This window comes from Nyctereutes procyonoides, unplaced genomic scaffold, assembly GCF_905146905.1.
Source record: "Nyctereutes procyonoides isolate TBG_1078 unplaced genomic scaffold, NYPRO_anot_genome, whole genome shotgun sequence".
NCBI lineage: Eukaryota > Metazoa > Chordata > Mammalia > Carnivora > Canidae > Nyctereutes > Nyctereutes procyonoides.
Window position 1 is genome coordinate 38,879,861 of NW_026575051.1, and position 8,643 is coordinate 38,888,503.

The 8,643-nt window shown below is 41.6% G+C and overlaps 1 non-coding gene across 1 annotated transcript; it reads left to right on the forward strand.

Moving 5' to 3' along the window:
- Window positions 1-8,326: 8,326 nt before the first annotated feature.
- LOC129513169 (U6 spliceosomal RNA) lies at window positions 8,327-8,433 on the forward strand. Its single transcript, XR_008665154.1, has one exon. It is a non-coding gene; the product is annotated as a U6 spliceosomal RNA (small nuclear RNA).
- The last annotated feature ends 210 nt before the right edge of the window (window positions 8,434-8,643 follow it).

Below are 8,643 nucleotides of genomic sequence, written 5' to 3' on the forward strand. Positions count from 1 at the left end.
ACCATTTCTCCAGAAGAACCTCCTAGTGTAAGCAGTGAATGGATTGATATTTTACAGATTCTGTTGATTAGGTTAACCAGAGCATAAGGCATTATGACTATCAGTCACCAATTATTATGCTTAATGGGGATAACGAAGTCTTTCATTCTCCAGTAAAATAGCCTTTTTGGCCTGACCTTTAAAACCTCAAGTCACTTTATTTTTGTTCAATTCCTTTTGTAGGATATGACCTCCAAATACAACTTATCAGGTAGCAAAGTTTGGTGATAAAGCCCGATTCAAAAAGAGAGGCAGGAGCAGAGCACACACCATAATATTGGGAAATCAGGGCACCAGGGACCTAGGCCTGACGATGCTAATGTACCACGGAAACTTAGGGAGATTCTTATCTGTGCCTCCTTTTCCTCAGCCATTCCCTAACAGCAGAAGTTGAGCTCAATTTCATCTATGAAATTATATGTGTTAATTTCCTTCATTCTGAAGTCTACAAACCCATAATATTATGCTTCCTTTGTTCATTCCCTTTAAAAATTTCCATTAAACACTTAATAAGATCCCATCTCTCTTAGAAAAATTTTCTTGGTTTTTGAAGATATTTTCGAACTCATAATCTTGTTACATCTGAGAGTCTCTGTAAATGTGAGGTTTTGCTTAGAAAACCAGGAAAAAATGTCAGTATAAACTGACATTTAAAGTGAGCAGCTCACTTAGAAAGCACATGTGTATAATATTCCACAGCCATGTATATAATATTGTATTAAAAGAAGTGGGAGGAAGGGTTCTGTGAAAATTCCGTAGTAATAGAATCAAGGGCGTCGTGGTTACCAGGTATGGCAACCTGCAGGTGTGCCACTAATAACCCCTGCCAGAGACAGCCAGCTGGGAGGACCAAGCATCACAGGGGCAGCAAACTGGGCAACTCATGCCCAACATCAGACTTCTTTCATGAGAAATCTTTGCTCTTGGGTTTCCTACAGGCCTGGCAGGGACTCTCTCGGAGTTGCACTGCCATATGTTCTTTCTACTCCATTCCTTTCTTCCTCAGATGTCAGATCTGCATGATCTGACATGATCTGAAAATCATGATCTGAAAGTTTTCCCTGTATGTTCTTCCTCTCTCTCCTTTATTCTTTGTAGGCATTCCCCCTGCCTCTGTTAAGCTTTTGCACATCCAATTCCATCTTGATGTTTGCTTCTTAAAGGATCAGCATAATATATATGACTACTTGGAATAGGGAATATTCCAGACTCTCCAGCATCCAAGTGTGACCATGTCACTATGTAGCTATAAGTGCATACGATGTGTACTAACCTTAAAGTGATCCAACAGGAGTTTGGCCTCCTCCTCTTCATGTCCTCCATCCTGCTAGCTAGAATGTAGGCAGAATGGTTAGGTTCACAGCAGCTAACTCAGACCATGAAGTAGAAGCAATATATTTTGGATTAGGGATACAGATCCCTGATGATATAGAAACTGTCATATCAGCCTACATGACCCATGTTTACACGAGAGAGAAAAATAGTGACATTTTCGCTTTTCTATCAAACAGCATGATGTAATCCTAACTCATACAGGTCTCTACCCTTCAGGGAGGTGGGGAAGAAGCAAATAAAATACTAATTAAACAGGAACCAATGCGTAGTGGCATAGAATAGTGTGTCTCACACACACAAACACACACACTAAAATTCCCAGGAAAGGGGGACACGACTGCCACCTAGAACACTTGGGAAGGTCATAACCTGGACTCTGAAAGACTATTAGATATAGAAAGGAGGATTGTAGACTGGGAAAACAACCTGAGTATACCACATTTTAGAGTTAGAGAGAGACTACCCTGAATGCAATAGAAATGATCTGTTGACTAAAAGTGCAAAATAGGGGTGCCTGGGTGGCTCAGTTGGTGGAGCGTCTGCCTTAAGCTCAGGTCATCATCCCAGGGGCCTGGAATGGAGCCTGCTTCTCCCTCTGTCAGCCACCCACCCCCCTCAACCCCGCTCTGCGCTCTCTCCCTCCGTCTCTCTCTCAAATAAATGAATAAAAATCTTTTTTTTTTAAAGTGCAAAATAAAATAAGGTGGGGAAAATCTTGACAACTCTGCTTAGACAATATATCCTAAAGAAACCTGGCTGGTTATTTGCCTTTTGGCTGAGATCTATCCCCTGCCCTCCTCCAGTCTGCTGTGTATTACAAGGGCCTGATCCCTGAAGCCACACTCATCATGCTTCTTTGTCTAAAGTCTTCTTAGCTGGGTTTGGTCAATAGGAAGTACTGGCTGGACTCTGGAGAACAGGAAGATAGACAAAACCAGGGTATATCTTTATCTGACTCTTAATCAACATCTCCAATGGTTGTTTTGTCTTCTCAGTGATTCAAACTTCTGCTGCACAGCCCTGACTCCTGGGCTCAGACATACTCTTTCTTCTCTGTGTCCCTCTTTGCCATAGGGGTCATATTGGCTTCCTGCAGTTGCTAATCATGGTATCATCTCACTTTTCCCCATTTGTTCTTGTAGCACTCCTGACACCTTCACAACCAATTTCCTGTGTTAAATTCCTTCTATGAATTACCTGGTTTAGCAGATGTTGTTGCCACCCTGTGCATATGCCTGCATTCGTTTATATACACCCACAGCCGCTTAATGTAAATATCTATATTGATTGATCTAAAGGTTTTACTTAAGCCACAAAAGCACATTTGGTCATGCATAAGGAAAGCCAAAAGTGACAAGATTCAGTGTCCCCAGAAGTGGACAATGATGAACAGGGACTTGGTAAATAAAAACCAGATTCTTCAACCTGGGGCAGAGGAAGATGGATAACTCTAAGTTGTACACCACAGTGTTTCTCCTATTTCCTTAGGGGGATGGAATTCCAGTTGTCCAAGGTGGTAGCTGTACTGATCACATACACTTTATATTGGCATCTTTCTCCTGCCTGTTTTATTTCCCCAATTGTCTACCAGTTTACCAAATAAACTATTTGCATTTGAATCTTTGTCTCAAGGTCAACTTCTGGAGAAATCCAAACCAAGACAACTGGCTTGATATCTTTTGATATCTCAGGCAAGATACTAAATAATGCAGAACCCTTTCTTGAACCTGTATGCCCACCCATCTTCCAGAGCTTTCTTTGAAAAATTTTAATCCTACTAGCACCTACTTCATAAAGTTGAATTGTCTATTTATATTTCTCATGTCTTCCAGAAACTGTAAATTGTAATTCCTCCATTTAGTACTTTTTCTGGCACAGAATAGAACAAAAGAATGAATGAAGAAACAAGAAGAAAGAAAGACCAGGATGGGGGAAATTCTCACCATTGTTCTCAACACAGTGCTTAGCAGGTCAGAAGATACTCAATAAATATCTATTAATGGAATTAATAACCAACTGGATTTGGCTATAACTAACTTGGAATTTGAGGTTGGAGATTCGGGGTTGGATGAATTCTTTGAAGAATTGCATAAACATAAGAGAGAATATTGGTATTGGATAAGGTAGTCTTATAGCAGAGGACTACCACTGGCAAATTTGAATGGAAAAATATGAAATATAAATTTTAATAACATATGTTTTTATGATTTCTTTGAAAATGACATGAGTAAAAAATCAAGGAGCTATCCAATATGTAATGATGAGAATTTCAAAGTCAAACCAAAATAGAGCATTTAGACAAAGAAGACTAGATTCTGATACAATATTTGAAAAATTATCTACAAATAGCTTCATGAATGATACAATGAACTTAAAATTTATGCGAAATTCACTTTAAGATTAGTTTCACCATCAATATGATTTACAAATCACAATTCTGTTTTCTCAAAAATTTGCTGAGAAGTTTTTGAGAGGTCATATTTTAGCAGCCTTAAACTTTTTTTTAGTTTTTTAAAAAAGGATTTAGAAGAATTATCCCCTACTCCCTTCATATTTAACCCAAAGTATAATAAATCAAAAAGACATTTGATTATTAAAAGTTTCTACTGGGTGGGGAGGGGCAAGATGGCGGAAGAGCAGGGTCCCCAAATCACCTGTCCCCACCAAATTACCTAGATAACCTTCAAACCATCCTGAAAATCTACGAATTCGGCCTGAGATGTAAAGAGAGACCAGCTGGAACGCTACAGTGAGAAGAGTCCGCGCTTCTATCGAGGTAGGAAGACGGGGAAAAAGAAATAAAGGAACAAAAGGCCTCCGAGGGGGAGGGGCCCCGCGAGGAGCCGGGCTGAGGCCGGGGCGAGTGTCCCCAGGACAGGAGAGCCCCGTCCCGGAGGAGCAGGAGCTGCACCAACCTTCCCGGGCGGGCGGAAAGGGGCTCGCAGGGAGTTGGAGCAGGACCCAGGAGAGCGGGGATGCCCTCGGGCTCCCGGGGACACTAACAGACACCTGCGAGCGCAGGAGAGTGCTCCGAGCTCCCAAAGGGCTGCAGCGCGCACGGCGGGACCGACCGGAGCAGCTCGGAGGGGCTCGGGCGGCGGCTCCGCGGAGGGGGCTGCGGGGCGGGAGCGCGAATCCCACAGCGCAGGCCCCGGAGCACAGGGCGCCGGGACACAGCCCAGGATCCGGCCTCCCCCGGGACAGGCAGAGGCCGGGAGGGCCCAGGACAGCGAGGACGCTCCTGCCCCGAGCTGAGCAGATCAGCGGCCCCGCCCCGGAGCCTCCAGGCCCTGCGGACGGAGAACCAAGAGCCCCGAGCCCCGTAGTTCCTGCGGAGGCTGAATCCAGGCTTCCAGAGTTGCCATAGCAACTGCGGCTGCTCCTCCTGGGGCCCCACGGGGTAAACAACCCCCGCTGAGCCCTGCAGCAGGCAGGGGCAGAGCAGCTCCCCCAAGTGCTAACACCTGAAAATCAGCGCAACAGGCCCCTCCCCCAGAAGACCAGCTGGACGGACCAGTGATACTCCCCCGTGTTCCAATACAACTTCTTTTTGGCCACTCTGCACTGAGCAAAATGACTAGAAGGAAAACCTCACCTCAAAAGAAAGAATCAGAAACAGCCCTCTTTCCCACAGAGTTACAAAATCTGGATTACAATTCAATGTCAGAAAGCCAATTCAGAAGCACTATTCTACAGCTACTGGTGGCTCTAGAAAAAAGCATTAAGGACTCACGAGACTTCATGACTGCAGAATTTAGATCCAATCAGGCAGAAATTAAAAATCAATTGAATGAGATGCAATCCAAACTAGAAGTCCTAACGACGAGGGTTAACGAGGTGGAGGAACGAGTGAGTGACATAGAAGACAAGTTAATGGCAAAGAGGGAAACTGAGGAAAAAAGAGACAATCAATTAAGGGACCATGAAGACAGATTAAGGCAAATAAATGACAACCTAAGGAAGAAAAACCTACGCTTAATTGGGGTTCCCGAGGGCGCCGAAAGGGACAGAGGGCCAGAATATGTATTTGAACAAATCCTAGCTGAAAACTTTCCCAATCTGGGAAGGGAAACAGGCATTCAGATCCAGGAAATAGAGAGATCCCCCCCAAAAATCAATAAAAACCGTTCAACACCTTGACATTTAATAGTGAAGCTTGCAAATTCCAAAGATAAAGAGAAGATCCTTAAAGCAGCAAGAGACAAGAAGTCCCTGACTTTCATGGGGAGGAATATTAGGGTAACAGCAGACCTCTCCACAGAGACGTGGCAGGCCAGAAAGGGCTGGCAGGATATATTCAGGGTCCTAAATGAGAAGAACATGCAACCAAGAATACTCTATCCAGCAAGGCTCTCATTCAAAATGGAAGGAGAGATAAAGAGCTTCCAAGACAGGCAGGAACTGAAAGAATATGTGACCTCCAAACCAGCTCTGCAAGAAATTTTAAGGGGGACTCTTAAAACTCCCCTTTAAGAAGAAGTTCAGTGGAACAACCCACAAAAACAAGGACTAAATAGATATCATGATGACACTAAACTCATATCTGTCAATAGTAACTCTGAACGTGAATGGGCTTAATGACCCCATCAAAAGGCGCAGGGTTTCAGACTGGATAAAAAAACAGGACCCATCTATTTGCTGTCTACAAGAGACTCATTTTAGACAGAAGGACACCTACAACCTGAAAATAAAAGGTTGGAGAATCATTTACCATTCAAATGGTTCTCAAAATATACCCTAAAAACTATAGAACACTTCTGAAAGAAATTGAGGAAGACACAAAGAGATGGAAAAATATTCCATGCTCATGGATTGGCAGAATTAATATTGTGAAAATGTCAATGTTACCCAGGGCAATTTACACGTATAATGCAATCCCTATCAAAATACCATGGACTTTCTTCAGAGACTTAGAACAAATTATTTTAAGATTTGTGTGGAATCAGAAAAGACCCCGAACAGCCATGGGAATTTTAAAAAAAGAAAACCATATCTGGGGGCATCACAATGCCAGATTTCAGGTTGTACTACAAAGCTGTGGTCATCAAGACAGTGTGGTACTGGCACAAAAACAGACACATAGATCAATGGAACAGAACAGAGAACCCAGAAGTGGACCCTGAACTTTATGCTCAACTAATATACGATAAAGGAGGAAAGACGATCCACTAGAAGAAAGACAGTCTCTTCAATAAATGGTGCTGGGAAAATTGGACATCCACATGCAGAAGAATGAAACTGGACCACTCTCTTGCACCATACACAAAGATACACTCAAAATAGATGAAAGATCTAAATGTGAGACAAGATTCCATCAAAATCCCAGAGGAGAACTCAGGCAACACCCTTTTTGAACTTGGCCACAGTAACCGGAGAAGGACAAACAGAGTATGTTCTCATTCATTTGGGGAATATGAATAATAGTGAAAGGGAATATAAGGGAAGGGAGAAGAAATGTGTGAGAAATATCAGAAAGGGAGACAGAACATAAAGACTTCTAACTCTGGGAAATGAACTAGGGGTGGTGGAGGGGGAGGAGGGCGGGGGGTGGGGGTGAATGGGTGATGGGCACTGAGGGGTACACTTGACGGGATGAGCACTGGGTGTTATTCTGTATGTTGGTAAATTGAACACCAATAAAATTAATTTATAAAATTAAAAATAAATAAAAGTTTCTACTGAAAACCCAAGCATAAATCTTTATGATAGTCTTATGCATTTCCAGAATCAGGTCCTTCAAAAACTTACATTCCAGATAAATAATTATGGACAGATACAACAAAAGCCTGCTGCTAAATTATAGGCATCATAAGATAAAAGTACACTCTAAATACTGTCTGTTTGGGTTTTTTTTAAGATTTTATTTATTCATTTAGAGAGAGACAGAATGAGGGAGAGTGTGCACGGGTGTGTAGAGCGCAGCTTGGGCATACAGCAGGTGCACAAGTGGAGGAAGGGACAGAGGGGGAGGAAGGAGAGGTACAAGTGGACTGGGCACTAAGCAGATCCCAAGACCCTGAGATCACAGCCTGAGCCAAAATCAAAAGTTGGATGCTTAACCGACTGAGCCATCCAGGCGCCCTGTCTGTTTTTAACAGACATTTCCTAAGATAAAATTTTATGTCCTGAATCCTGGGGAAAGCCAGACATCATTGACACTGACTCTTGATGAAAGAAAAAAAATCAATCTGAAAAGATTGCTTACTGTTTAAAGCTACTTGTCTGCCTGTTTCAGGCTCCAAGGTAATTCTTTGTTTTTGTCTAAGAATTCTCATTCCTGATGAAAGCACCAGAGAGTCGTATATTTGGATAAATAACAATAGCAGCCTGTCCCAAGGCAATCTTCAATAATGTGATCTATGTGTTAAGGCATTTTTACCTAAGTGTTAACTCTCAAGAGGGTTTGGCACAGAAAGTAATTATCTCCAGTATTCATTTTATTGTATCAAATACATTGTTTTACCAATTTATACAAATCTATTAGAAACTATTATATATTAAATATAAATAATAGATCTACTAAAACATATCACTATTAAAAATAATGGTAACAGATTTAATGTATATGGAGCATGTGAAATTCCATGAGAAATTTTCCAGAAAAGAAAGTCCACTTCCTGGATCAGTCCACATCAATTCAATCTTCTTCCTGACACTCACAACTTAAATTCAAATACACCATAAGAGACAGATAGAAATGCATCATCTTATTTTATTCCCTACTTACTCATCCCCTTGCTTTCTATTTTATTTTATATTCTAATAAAGCTTCATCTGGTAGAAAGAGTTTTTCCTGCAAGTTGATACAATTGTTTCTATTATTTGCCTGCCCATCACCATTGTCATCACTGTCTGAGACATTAATAAATTTTGAATATGAGAAAATGACCAGCAACTCATGGAAGTAGTCTACAGAACCAGTCAAATTAGGTTTTACAAAATTCCCATTAAGGTACTTGCTTTGGCAGCACATATACTAAAATTGGAATGATACACAGAAGATTAGCATGGCCCCTGCTCAAAGATGACACACAAATATATAACTCCCATCAGGTATCATTCCTTTTAAACAATCACATAGGTTTAATACTGATGTTGGAAGAGAGTGTAGAAATCTCTTTCAACATCTTCAATTCACAGATGAGAAAAGTGAGACACATAAAGTTTAAAATGACCAGACAAAAGTCAAGTTATTATTGCAAGTTATTAATGGCAAAGCACCCAGTAACCAACTTCTCTGCCTCCCATCTCTGGAAATTTTTTCATTAT